The following is a 15,033-nucleotide window of genomic DNA, read 5'->3' on the forward strand; positions in this document are numbered from 1 at the left end:
TTGTACTTTTTATTGAGAGCTTAAGTAACTAGTTACTTTAGTTACTCGTTACTTGTCAGGTCAAAATTAGACATTAAAATCACTTCTGATCAGCTTATGGACTGCAACACATTGTTAAATAATAAAGCAGTGATTTCCAAGCTTCTTGGCCTTTGACCTCTAACAAAACATCAGTGTCTAGTTGTGCTGTCATGTCTCAGATGTAACTTGTTGGCAGTTACACCAAAGAGACATTTCCTCTTTCAACTGCTCAGATTGTTTCATTTAGTCAATTGTTTTGAGGCCCAGAGAGGTCTTGTGACTCTTTGGAGGGACTCAAGCCCTAGGTTGGTAACCACTCGGCTAAACTGCCGAACTGTTTCTGGAGAAGTTCAAACGAGCTTCACCTCAGGCAGCTACAGCTACTGAGCATCAAAAACAATGAAATTTGAAGATGAGTCACAGGATGATTTAGATATGATTTTCAGGATGTAGCTTTTGGGGGGATTTGTTGTGACTGCAAGAAAGAAGAAAAATACACCCAAATTAAGTCAAGTTTACCGGGAAGGCATATTCTCCTGGCTCGGCGGAATCTGTATCTCTGTTCTCTGAAGTTCGTTTTTCCACATTAACCTAAGAAATAACAAAATACATCATTTTACACAGAAAACTACCTTTGTCATCTCTTTGTATAGAAATGACTGCAAATCCACCTAAACAGTCCTAAAAGAAAACACCAAGTAAGTCAAGGATCTTCAGAAAAGCTCCATACAGACTGTGGATCTTCTTACCAGATCAGAAGACTGTTTATACTTCAGCGGAGTGGATGCATCAGCAGATGTGAAGGTTGTGGTGAGCAGGAAAGCCTGCAGACACAACATGAGCAGCAGCACAGTTCTGTCCATGGCTGATGAACTGAAGCCAACATGAAGCCCACATTTATACACTCAGTCGAACCGAAGTGGACGAAGGTGAAGCAATAACAGGATGTCAGCCATACTGCATTAATATCAGCAAGTCATTCTCAGCAACACTATTGTTGATTGTAAGTGTTGATAATAAGTTTCAAGCTAGAGTAGTGTGTTTCCTGCACGCAATAATGATGCATAGGCATACAAAACAACACATAAAGCAGCCTACGATGAACTACGATACATAAAAACACTCTAATGTGACCTCATGGTTGTAGGGTTAAATAGCACGCCACATGTCATGTTTATGCATTTTAAGCTTTTTGCATGCAACATAACACTGTTTTGGTTAAAGTCAAGGGTTACGGGTTTGTCAGCAAAGAAATGAAATGACGAGAAAGTAGATGTGAAAAACAAAAAATGCATAATAACACCACATGAAATGACTGAAAATCATTTCAGCTTCACCTGATCCCACCTCCATCCGATAAAAGTAAATGGGTGTAAAAAGGCATGAGAAAACAGCAGTCAATAACACAACCAAATTGACAAGTGATTGGCTGAGTAGTCCATTAAAGAGAGGCTGGCCCTGTTTGTTCCTCTCATTATCAATCACATAGCTTATGGTTAGAGAAGACAGACCTTTAGCCACTCTATTCAATTCTTTTGAGAAATAAACAATTACCCTAAATCTAATGTTTGTGTTATCAATACGAGGAGGACACACTGTGGTACAGTAGCCTCGTAGGACATATAGTACAGTCTTGGGAAAGTTACTAGGTTACAGATTACTATTTACCCTGTTGAAATGTAATAATGTTTCAATGACTTGATTAAAGTAATATAACTTATTACATTTTATTACTTGATTACTTTACAGTACTGTTAATTTAGTCTGTTGGTGTCCTGTGGAAATGTCAAAGCAGGTTAATATTTAATGAAAACACAATGCTGAATTAAGTTAGTGAGTGTTATAAGATCTCACACCTATCACAAAGAACATATTTGGTTGTAAGTTGTTTGTAATCACCAACATTTTGATTAGTAATTGTAATTAAATGACACATTTTCTCAGTAATTGCAATACATTACAATGCCATTTATTTTGGAATTTAATTACACAATCCTGTTACTCCCCAACACTGCTTTTCTATTACCACAATATAATCTATTACCAGCTCCACTGGTCTAGTCAAACAGATAGTGACATGGCAAAAGGGAACACTCAATTGTAAGATAGCTGGCATACTAAACTGTTGCCACTTTTTATATCAACTGCATATCTTTATTGCTATAACTATCCTACTTGGTGACAAAAATTGAGACCGATTAAGTGTGTTTTTCTTTTCTGATTCTGTTGTTGAATAAATGTAACAGTTCTCTGCACCAACCTTACAACAGGGTTTCTTGTTTGTAAACTGAAGCCCTCAGGGCCTGTAACTCCACCCAGATAAACAATCACCAGCTGGCCATGACTCCAGGCCTTATGCTAAGCTAACTGTTTCCTGACTGGCCCCTATAGCTTCATATTCATATTTAGTTTTGTAAAACATGCATTTGCTTTCTTGTTGAAAGTTAGTTTGAGACGTTAGATACCACTTCCATGTCACTGCAGTGAATATGATGCTACAGCAAGCAGCCAGTTAGCAAAAACACCAGGAACAGCCTGGCTCTGTCTAAACTCAAACATAATTTACCCTAACTGTTTGCTGGCTCCAGCTCTATATTTAACGGACAGACATGAGACTAATCTTCTGCATTAATGCATAAAAATAAAAAATAAATCCACAAAAAGGATAACAATCTGTCAAAGATCATTTTCTGTGTATGATTAATTTTTGATTAAAATGTCAGAATCTCATCATTCTAAGGATACAAAACATTGAATCACTTTGTTTTAAATGTAACATTAATGAAGTTTTCCAACAGATGGACACTTGTGGGATGCTGTTGTAACAGAGCATCAGAATGTTGCACCATCAACCACTAATATAGAACAACAACGAGGAAGCAACACAGAAATTAAGCAACATCAAAAAGTAAATACAACATATATCAAACTGCCATCTCTCTCTCTCTCTCACAAACACACGCACGCACGCACGCACGCACGCACACACACACTGACCCCAAGCCTAACCTAAACCTCATCCTTGCTCTTTATCCCATTTTTTAAACACATTTCTCCCATCTTTCACTTGGTATTGCCAAATACTGCAGCAACATAATTTGTGTAGTTTGTGCAGAGTATCCTTGGTGGTACAAAGATAAAGATTTTAACTGCTTTATCCTACATATTGTCTTTGTCTTTGACTGAGTCTCTAAAGTCTTTTCTTTAAAAGTGAAGAAAAAATCAGCCATTTCTGTGAGAACATTCACTTGTATTAAAGTATTTTTATAGTGTGCTATTATGCCACAAGTATGGTTTAACTACAGGCTATATTTATATTTTAAACAAATGAAACCACTTTGAAATACTATTTGTATAACGATATTATCACTTACTATGCTATGACTTTTTTATGCCATACTATACTATGACTTTTTTATGCCTTACTATACATTGCCATTTTTATGCCGTCCTATTGTATGACATCTTTATGACATTTTATGCCTTACATTAATATGACATTTTTTTGACATGTCATGCCTTACTATATTGTAATGTTTTTTATGCCTTACTGTACTGTGAATTTTTTACATCTTACTATTATATGACTTTTTTTATGACTTATATACTATGACTTTTTATGCCTGGCCTTATGCCAGTTCATGCCTGTCCCAGTTCTGCTGCCAGCTCCTGCTGAAAATGACTGTTGTGCCGCAAGTTTCAGCCATGACGCTCACCTGCTCCCACTCAGATAACTTACCTGCTCCATGCCAGCCACCTCCACGCTCCTCCTGCAGCAACCTGGATCCTTTGACCCCCAACATTCCCCCAGATCTGTGTCCCTCACTCATTGAACAGTTGCCATTAAATAACTTTTATTACCATACCACTGGTTGTTTCTTGTCTTAATCGGCCCTGGGGTCCAAACAGAATTTTAACCACATTGTAACAACTTACTATGCTATGACTTTCTTATGCCTTACTTAACTATGACTTTTTTATGAATTATTATACTATGACGTTTTTATGGCATTTTATGCCTTATTATTCTATGACGTTTTTATGCCTTACTATACTATCATGTTTTTATGATGTATTAATGCCTAACTATGCAACAACGTTTTATTGACGTTTTATGCCTTACTATACTATGACATTTTTATGCCTTACTATACTATTACGTTTTTATGCCTTACCATAGTATGACATTTTTATGATATTTTGTGCCTTACTATACTATGATGTTTTTTGACAATTTTATGCCCTACTATATTATGAAGTTTTTATGCCTTAATAAACTATGATTTTTAAATGACATTTTATGCCTTTCTATACTATGGCATTTTAATGACATGTTAATGCCTTACTATGCAATGACGTTTTATGCGTTACTATAGTAGGACATTTTTCGACGTTTTTATGCCTTACTATACTATGACGTTTTTATGAAATCTTAAGCCTTACTATACTATTGCATTTTAATGACATCTAAAGCTTTACTATACTATTACGTTTTTATGCCTTACCATAGTATGACATTTTTATGTCTTAATATATTGCCACAGTTTTTGATGTTTTCATGCTGTACTATACTAAGAGGTTTTTTGACATTTTTATGCCTTATTATACCATGAAATTTTTTCATTTTTATACCATACTATACTATGACGTTTTTTGACATTTTTAGGCCTTACTATACTATGACCTTTGTTCACACTTTATGCCATACTATACTATGACATTTTTCATATTTTTATGCGATACTATAAAATGATGTTTTTTTGACATTTTTAGACCTTACTATACTATGATCTTTGTTCACACTTAATGCCATATTATACTATGATGTTTTTTGATGTTTTATGCCTTACCGTATGATTTTTAAATGACATTTTATGCCTTACTATACCATGATGTTTTATGACATTTTATGCCTTACTATACTATGAATTTTTTTCATATTTTTACACCTTACTATACTATGACATTTTTTCATATTTCTATGCAATACATTTTATGACCCTTTTATGCCTTCCTATACTGTGACATTTTTTCATATCTTTATGCCTTACTACACTATGACGTTTTTATGCCTTACTATACTTTGCAGTTTTTTGACATATTTTTATCTTACTTTACTATGGCGTTTTAATGACATGTTTAATGCCTTACTATGCAATGATGTTGACATTTTATGCCTTACTATGGTAAGATGTTTTATGACACTTTTATACTTTTTGCTTTCATATTTTTATGCCATACTATACTATGATATTTTTCATATTTTTGTGCGATATTATAAAATGACGTTTTTTTTGACATTTTTAGACCTTACTATAATATGATCTTTGTTCACACTTAATGCCCTACTATACCATGATGTTTTATTGACATTTTATGCCTTACTATGGTAAGATGTTTTTTGACATTTTTATGCCTTACTATACTATTACATTTTTATGCCATCTAAAGCCTTCATATACTATTACGTTTTTATGCCTTACCATAGTATGACATTTTTATGCCTTAATATACTACCACAGTTTTATGATGTTTTCATGCCGTAATATACTAAGAGGTTTTTTGACATTTTTATGCCTTATTATACGATGACGTTTTTTTGGACATTTTATGGCTTACTATACTCTGACGTTTTTATGCCATACTATACTATGACATTTATTTGACATTTTATTCCTTATTATACTATGATGTATTTATAACATGTTAAACCTTACACAACCTGACATTTTTATGTCTTACCATAGTATGACACTTTTATTAAGTTTTTATTCCTTACTATACTATGATGTTTTTATTCCTTACTATACTATGAAATATTTATGCCTTACTTCACTATGATGTTTTTATGGCATTTTATGCCTTACTATACTGTGACATTTTTTTTACATTTTTATGCTTTACTATACTATGGCATTTTCATGATATGTTAAACCTTACAATACTATGACCTTTTTATGTCTTACCATAGTATGGCGTTTTTATGCCTTACCATAGTATGACGTTTTTATGCCTTACTATACCATGATGTTTTTATGACGTTAAGCCTTATTATACTATGACGTTTTCATTTCTTACTATACCACAATGTTTTTATGACATTTTATGCCTTACTATACTATGGCCCTTTAATGCCTTACTATACAATGACATTTTTATGACATTTCATGCCTTTCTATAATATGATGCTTTTTGACGCTTTTATGCCTTACAATATTATGACATATTTATGCCTTACTATACTCTGATTTTTTTTTTTGACATTTTATGACTTACTATACTATGGCCTTTTAATACCTTACTATACAATGACATTTTTATGGCATTGATGCCTTACTATATTATGACATATTTATGCTTTACTATACTATGATGTTTTTTTTTTTAATTTTATGACTTACTATACTTTAACGTTTTTATGCCTTACTATTCTATCATGTTTTATTGATGTTTTATGCCTTACTATACTATGACGTTTTTTGACTTTTTTATGCCTTACTATACTATGATGGGGTTTTTTTTTAACATTTTATGGCTCACTATACTATGATGTTTTTATGACATATTAAACCTTACTATACCATGAAGTTTTTATGTCTGAGCATAGTATGACATTTTTATGACATTTTATGCCTCATTATACTATGAAGTTTTCATTTCTTACTATACCACAATGTTTTTATGACATTTTATGCCTTACTTTACTATGTTCTTTTAATGCCTTACAATCCGTTTTACTATATTTCACTATATTAGGACGTTTTTATGTTTTACTATACTATGATGTTTCTATGACATTTTATGTTTTACTATACTATGACATTTTCATGCCATACTATACAATGATGTTTTTTGTCATTTTTATGCCTTACTATACTATGACGTTTATTCATCTTACTAAACTATGACTTTTTTATGCCATACTATATTATGACGTTTTTGTGCCTTACTATACTATCACTTTTTTATACCATACTATACTATGACCTTTTATACTTTACTATCCTGTGACTTTTTAATGACTTACTATGACTTTTTATGCCTTACTGTTCTATGATGTTTTTATGCCCATGACTTATTTTGCCTTAATATACTGTGACCTTTTTTGGCTTTGTATTTTATGACTTTTTATGTCATACTATAATATGACTATTTATGCCTCACTATACCATTTTGTTTTTATGCTTTACTATACTATGACATTGATTTGTTTTACTAAGAAATTACTGTTATGCTATAGTACCCTATGACTTTTTATGTCTTGTTATTCTATGACTTGTTATGACTTAGTGTAACTTTTTATGTCATACTTTACTATGACTTTTTTATGCCTTACTATACTATGACTTTTTATACCTCACTACACCATGACTTTTTTTTTTGCCTTACTTCTTTATGCCATACTATACTATAACTTTTTAATGCCATTGCGTTACTATGGCGTTTTTTCATGTCTTACTATGCCATGACTTGTTATATCCCTTACTATACTTTGAATTTTTTATGCTTTTTTATAACATGAGTTTGTATGCCTTGCTATTTTTATGCTTTACTATACTATGGCATTTTCATGATATGTTAAACCTTACAATACTATGACATTTTTATGTCTTACCATAGTATGGCGTTTTTATGCCTTACCATAGTATGACATTTTTATGCCTTACTATACCATGATGTTTTTATGACGTTAAGCCTTATTATACTATGACGTTTTCATTTCTTACTATACCACAATGTTTTTATGACATTTTATGCCTTACTATACTATGGCCCTTTAATGCCTTACTATACAATGACATTTTTATGACATTTCATGCCTTTCTATAATATGATGCTTTTTGACGCTTTTATGCCTTACAATATTATGACATATTTATGCCTTACTATACTCTGATTTTTTTTTTTGACATTTTATGACTTACTATACTATGGCCTTTTAATACCTTACCATACAATGACATTTTTATGGCATTGATGCCTTACTATATTATGACATATTTATGCTTTACTATACTATGATGTTTTTTTTTTTAATTTTATGACTTACTATACTTTAACGTTTTTATGCCTTACTATTCTATCATGTTTTATTGATGTTTTATGCCTTACTATACTATGACGTTTTTTGACTTTTTTATGCCTTACTATACTATGATGGGGTTTTTTTTTAACATTTTATGGCTCACTATACTATGATGTTTTTATGACATATTAAATCTTACTATACCATGAAGTTTTTATGTCTGAGCATAGTATGACATTTTTATGACATTTTATGCCTCATTATACTATGAAGTTTTCATTTCTTACTATACCACAATGTTTTTATGACATTTTATGCCTTACTTTACTATGTTCTTTTAATGCCTTACAATCCGTTTTACTATATTTCACTATATTAGGACGTTTTTATGTTTTACTATACTATGATGTTTCTATGACATTTTATGTTTTACTATACTATGACATTTTCATGCCATACTATACAATGATGTTTTTTGTCATTTTTATGCCTTACTATACTATGACGTTTATTCATCTTACTAAACTATGACTTTTTTATGCCATACTATATTATGACGTTTTTTTGACATTTTTAGGCCTTACTATACTATGACCTTTGTTCACACTTTATGCCATACTATACTATGACATTTTTCATATTTTTATGCAATACTATAAAATGATGTTTTTTGACATTGTTAGGCCTCATTAAACTATGACATTTTTTCATATTTTTATGCTATACTATACTGTGACATTTTTTCATATTTTTATTCCATACTATACTATGATGTTTTTTTGACATTTTTAGACCTTACTATACTATGATCTTTGTTCACACTTAATGCCATATTATACTATGATGTTTTTTGATGTTTTATGCCTTACCGTATGATTTTTAAATGACATTTTATGCCTTACTATACCATGATGTTTTATGACATTTTATGCCTTACTATACTATGATTTTTTTTCATATTTTTACACCTTACTATACTATGACATTTTTTCATATTTCTATGCAATACATTTTATGACCCTTTTATGCCTTCCTATACTGTGACATTTTTTCATATCTTTATGCCTTACTACACTATGACGTTTTTATGCCTTACTATACTTTGCAGTTTTTTGACATATTTTTATCTTACTTTACTATGGCGTTTTAATGACATGTTAATGCCTTACTATGCAATGATGTTGACATTTTATGCCTTACTATACTATGACGTTTATTCATCTTACTAAACTATGACTTTTTTATGCCATACTATATTATGACGTTTTTGTGCCTTACTATACTATCACTTTTTTATACCATACTATACTATGACCTTTTATACTTTACTATCCTGTGACTTTTTAATGACTTACTATGACTTTTTATGCCTTACTGTTCTATGATGTTTTTATGCCCATGACTTATTTTGCCTTAATATACTGTGACGTTTTTTGGCTTTGTATTTTATGACTTTTTATGTCATACTATAATATGACTATTTATGCCTCACTATACCATTTTGTTTTTATGCTTTACTATACTATGACATTGATTTGTTTTACTAAGAAATTACTGTTATGCTATAGTACACTATGACTTTTTATGTCTTGTTATTCTATGACTTGTTATGACTTAGTGTAACTTTTTATGTCATACTTTACTATGACTTTTTTATGCCTTACTATACTATGACTTTTTATACCTCACTACACCATGACTTTTTTTTTTGCCTTACTTCTTTATGCCATACTATACTATAACTTTTTAATGCCATTGCGTTACTATGGCATTTTTTCATGTCTTACTATGCCATGACTTGTTATATCCCTTACTATACTTTGAATTTTTTATGCCTTACTATACTATGACGTTTATTCATCTTACTTTATTCAAGGCATTTTCATGCTTTACTATAATTTGACATTTAGCTGTCTTACTAAACTATGACGTTTTTATACCATATTATACTCTGACATTTTCATGACTTACTATACTATAATGTTTTTCTCAATTACTATAATATGACTTTTATGCCTTACTATACTATGACTTTTTTCATGTCATAGGATCCTATGACGTTTTAATGACTTACTATACTGTTATGTTTTTATGTCATAATATAGAATGATTTTTTATGCCTTACTATAATATGATATTCTTATACCTTACTATGCTATGATGTTTTTTATGCCTTACTATACTGTAACTTATTATGCCTTATTATACTATGACTTTTTTTTTGCTTTACTATGACTTCTTATGCCTAACTATACCATCACGTTTTTATGCTTTATGATCCCATCACTTTTTATGACACTATGATGTTTTCATGACTTATTAGAGTATGACTTTTTGTGCCTTTTTATATGACATTTTTAATCCATACTATACAATGACGTTGTTTTTCCCACACTGTACTTTTTCATGCCACACTATAATATGACTTTTTATGACTCACTATGATATGACTTTTTATGCCTTACTATAGTGTATGATGTCTTTTTGTCTTACATTACTATTACTTTTTTATGCCATACTATACAATGACTTTTTTGACTCACTATGACTATATATACCTTACTTTACCATGATGTTTTTTATGCCTTACTATAATATGACTTTTTTTGCCTTACTAAATTACTGTATTTTTTCTGCCTTAACATACTATGACGTTTTTTTGCTTTACGAGACTATTACTATTTTATGCTTTTATGCTATTTTATGATGTTTTTATACCTTACTATACTATGAGTTTTTTTGCCATACTGTGACTTTTTATGACTCAATATGCTATGACTTTTTTTATGACTTTCTATGCCTTTTTTTAGGTTTCCTGCAAGAGTTCAGGGGTTGAGAGGAGTAACAATAAATAAAATCTACCGGGCAAAACAAAAAAGAAACTGACAACCAGATTCAACTAAACAAATAAGGAATTTTATTCACAAAAGGAAAGAAACCACAACCAAAAATCAACAGCATAACAACGGGTAACCAAATAAACGAAAACAACTAGATAGGATCACTATCCCTACTCGCTATATCTCTATGCAGCTATCTCCAAAAACGACCTACACACACACAGACAGCTCCACAACTGCTGGATGTCACTCTGGCGCTGGCAAAGCCTCCTTACTCCGCCTTTATAGTCCGGCTCCTGATTGGTAACAGGGATCAGTCGTTCCGAAACACCTGTGGGAGAAAAGGAGAGGGCAGAACAACTCATACACACACATACAACACAACCCTAGGGCACATAACACCTTACTATACTATGACTTTTCATGCCTTACTACACTATTACTTTTTTATGCCTTACTATTCCATGGGTTTTTTTATGACCTACTACACTATTACTTTTTATGCCCGACTATAGAGTGACATTTTATTGTCTTACTATACTATGACTTTTTATCCCATACTATACTATTATATTTTTATGACTTACTATACTATGATATTTTTATGACTTACTATACTATGACGTTTTTATGACTTACTATATATGATGTTTTTATGACTTACTATAACTTTTTTATGACTTATGACTTTTTAATGCCTTCCTATACTATGACTTTTTATGCCTTATTATACTTTGACATTTTTATGACTTACTATACTTTGATGTTTTTATGCCTTACTTTACTATGATTTATTTATGTGGTGGCACAGTGGTCCAGTGGTTAAAACCATCACCTCAAAGTGAGAAGGTTCTCTGTTTGAATGTCAGACCTGGGGAACTTCTGTTTGGAGTTTGTATGTTCTCTCAATGCCTGTGTGGGTTTTAATGACTTACTATATTATGACTTTTTATGCTTTACCATACAATGACTTTTTTATGCCTTACTATAGCATGACATTTTCATCTTGTTTGACATTTATGCCTTGAGTGCAGCAAGCATAGTATGAGTATGATGTTTTTATGATGTTTTCAGGATTTACTATACTGTGGCACTTTTTTTTATGACTTAGTATACAATGACTTTTTATGCCTTACCATTCTATGACTTTTTGTGCCTTACTATAGTATGACGTTTTTATGCCTTAGTATACTATTACTTAGGACATATATATGACATATATGTCCTTATATTAAGAGTGCTGTTACCATCTGTGTCACCTATAGGAGGATATAACATTATGACATATATACATCCTCTGGATATATTTATATACAAGTTTATAACATATATGAAATACTCATAGGAAAATGCAACTCTATGAAAACAACATGCTTATTAAAATTCTATATTTGTATACAATTTTCTCAACAATTTCTCTTTGTTTTGGAGGGGTGGCAGAGTTGTTGTGTACCTACCAATGTTGAGACCAAAGCTACGCCCTTGTGAAGGACTGACTGATTCCTAGATAGAGAGAATTGCAGTAGTCCAGGTGAAAGGAGAGTGTGACCTGTAGTCTCCAAATCTTTAATGGACAGGAATGATTTTAATTTTGTAAGTGATGTAAGATGTAAGAAGCCAGTGTTTTATCAAATTTCAAACTAGAATCAACATTTCTTGTGTGGGACTTTGCATCCAGTGGCAGTAGCCCGTGGGCATTGACTGTAGTTGCAGAGTTGTCTACAGGGACGATTATGACCTCAGCCTTTTCTGGGTTAGCTGAAGGAAACTTTTTGCCATCCAGAGTTTAGATCCCCAATGTTAAGTTAACACTGCTTGGATCATAAGATTTCAGTGGGAGGTATCCAGTACGTGGGCGTCGTCAGTATAATAATGGTAGTAGGTATTATATTTTCTGAAAATAGATAGGGAATACAAAGGTAAAATAAAATAAAGAGCCTTTTGGTACTCCACAGGAGATGGATGCAGAGGAAAGACGCACATTATCAGTTCTAACAGAGGATGATTTGTGAAATCTAGAAGATTTTGTAAGTTCTGGGTCTAAAGACAAAAACAAATTATTTGTTCATAACAGAGCAGTAACTGCACCTGGTCAGTGATTTCAACACGTTAAAATGATGAAATCAACATAATTGCACAACATAAACACATCAAAACCTCCTCTTCCTCCTCTACAGTTAGACCCTTGTTGTTTACCTCTTTCCATACTCTTTTATCTGTAGTCCACAGTTCCTCCCACCATCTACAATCTAATATTTTACACAGAAAACCATCTTCTTCTACAGTTTCACTGAACTTCTTTTAATTTCTTGTTAAGTTAATATTCAAGATTTACTGTTATTCTTGATGTTAATGATTGAAAAAGGTTTATTTCTCAACTGTAGAATGTCCCAAATATGTCCAAGATTTAACAAGTGTAATATTCTTAAACTAATGTAAGGGATCCTTATCAATTATGTATTTTTATGACATCCCTTCTTGTATTAAAAAAACAAATACTTGCTAAAATATTTTTTTATGACATATAAAAAAAAAATACTTCACTATCAATTCCTGTTTCAGCCAGGTTGTATCTATCCATGATATAGGTTTTTCTGTGGATGGCTTTTGAGCTTTCTGTCTCTAAATAGCAGCATAGTTAAATAGCATACCCTTTTCATGCATCTGCAGTGTTTGCATTTATTGAATAATATTTTAGGGCAAAGAAATTGTGGGTATTGCCCAACAACCACTGGTATTGTAAAAGAATGAGGCACACCGCTGAAATGAAGCAAGACCAGATTCACAAACACACACAGACTGACTATGTTTTGACATCCATTACAAGAAATTGGATTGTAATCTTTCTTACTCCATCTATCTTACTACACTGATAACATTTCTGAGAACTTACCAATTGTCTGTTCCTTAACTTGCAGTACATTGCACATGGATGGATTTCACAGCTGTCTTACATACAATGATTACATATTGCACATTGTAAAATTTTGTATATTGTTGTATTGAGTGAAATATCTGTGTAGAGACTTTGAGAAATAGCTTCCATACTTTAAAATATTATCAGACAGAAAACATCAACAATTATGTAATGTTATGTCTCTTTAATGCACAGTAGACCTATGGGCTTCTAGATAACGCCATTTATTGTCTTTTTTAATTGCAGTCTCCTCTCAGCCCCTGAATATGTGTTGTTTTTATTAGGCCTATTTTATCTGATTGTAACTGTAAAACTGTATGACTGACTGAATTATTCCAACAACATTGGCACATGAGTGATGGCATGTCCTCATTTACCATGTGGCAGACACAGACATTGTGGCAACTGGAAATACATCATACAAGTAGGCACTTGATTACTCACTAAGAGTGCAAGTGTGGGTATTGGGACAGACCTTGTGTCAGAACAACACTTCCTGCAATGTACTCTGAATGAAGACAAAATAACTGAGTTGCTTATCAAAATAAAATTCACTTGGAAAAAAAAGACACTTTGTGTTGGAAGCAACAAATGATGTGAGAGCATGCAATTACTATTGCACTCACCTGCTAAATCTCCTTTTATCATATGTATTTTTTCAGAAGTTATTTTTAAATATTTTGTTTTCAAAAGTTTCTCCCTTTTATGTCATTATGTTGTAATGTACCTACAATTTATTTGATATTAGTGACATTAAACCTTATGTAACTTGTTCTGGCAAAAATGTAATTAATTAGAGCCATAACAACATTACTCACAATAACAAATTTTACTACAAGCTCAGCAATAATTGTTGTATGCAGCATTTGAATAAATCATTACATCCAGTGGTGAAAAAAGAGATCATATCCTTTTAATGAGTAAAAGTACACCACAGTACACAATACAGCAACATAAAAAAGGTCCATTACACTTAAAAGTCATCCATTACAAGCTGCAGCTCAGTGAAGGTGAAGAAGGGTTAATCTAACAAAAGCTAGTTTTAGTTTTAGAGAGAATGGTAAAATCCAGTGTGTGTTTCCAACTGATAAAACCTAATTTTATGAACACATCTTTATTGAGAAACACTGGCCATGTAACTTTGCTGTTAGGAGAGACTGGGGAAGTGCTTGCACTTATTTGGGCCACTGCATGATCACTCTGGTAGATTAGAAGAACCAGCAGAAGTT

At 31.8% G+C, this 15,033-nt stretch overlaps 1 long non-coding RNA gene across 1 annotated transcript in view; it reads right to left on the reverse strand.

Annotated features, from left to right (window-relative positions):
• The window catches only part of LOC111230997, a 3,519-nt gene extending 2,643 nt beyond the window's left edge, over positions 1-876 (reverse strand). Inside the window, exons 1-2 of the long non-coding RNA XR_002665470.1 lie at positions 771-876; positions 541-612 (exon numbers count right to left, since the gene is read on the reverse strand). This is a non-coding gene — a long non-coding RNA (uncharacterized LOC111230997). The remainder of the gene's footprint in view (positions 1-540; positions 613-770) is intronic.
• Positions 877-15,033: the final 14,157 nt, after the last annotated feature.

This window comes from Seriola dumerili, unplaced genomic scaffold (genome assembly GCF_002260705.1).
Source record: "Seriola dumerili isolate Sdu_G_001 unplaced genomic scaffold, Sdu_1.0 BDQW01000291.1, whole genome shotgun sequence".
NCBI lineage: Eukaryota > Metazoa > Chordata > Actinopteri > Carangiformes > Carangidae > Seriola > Seriola dumerili.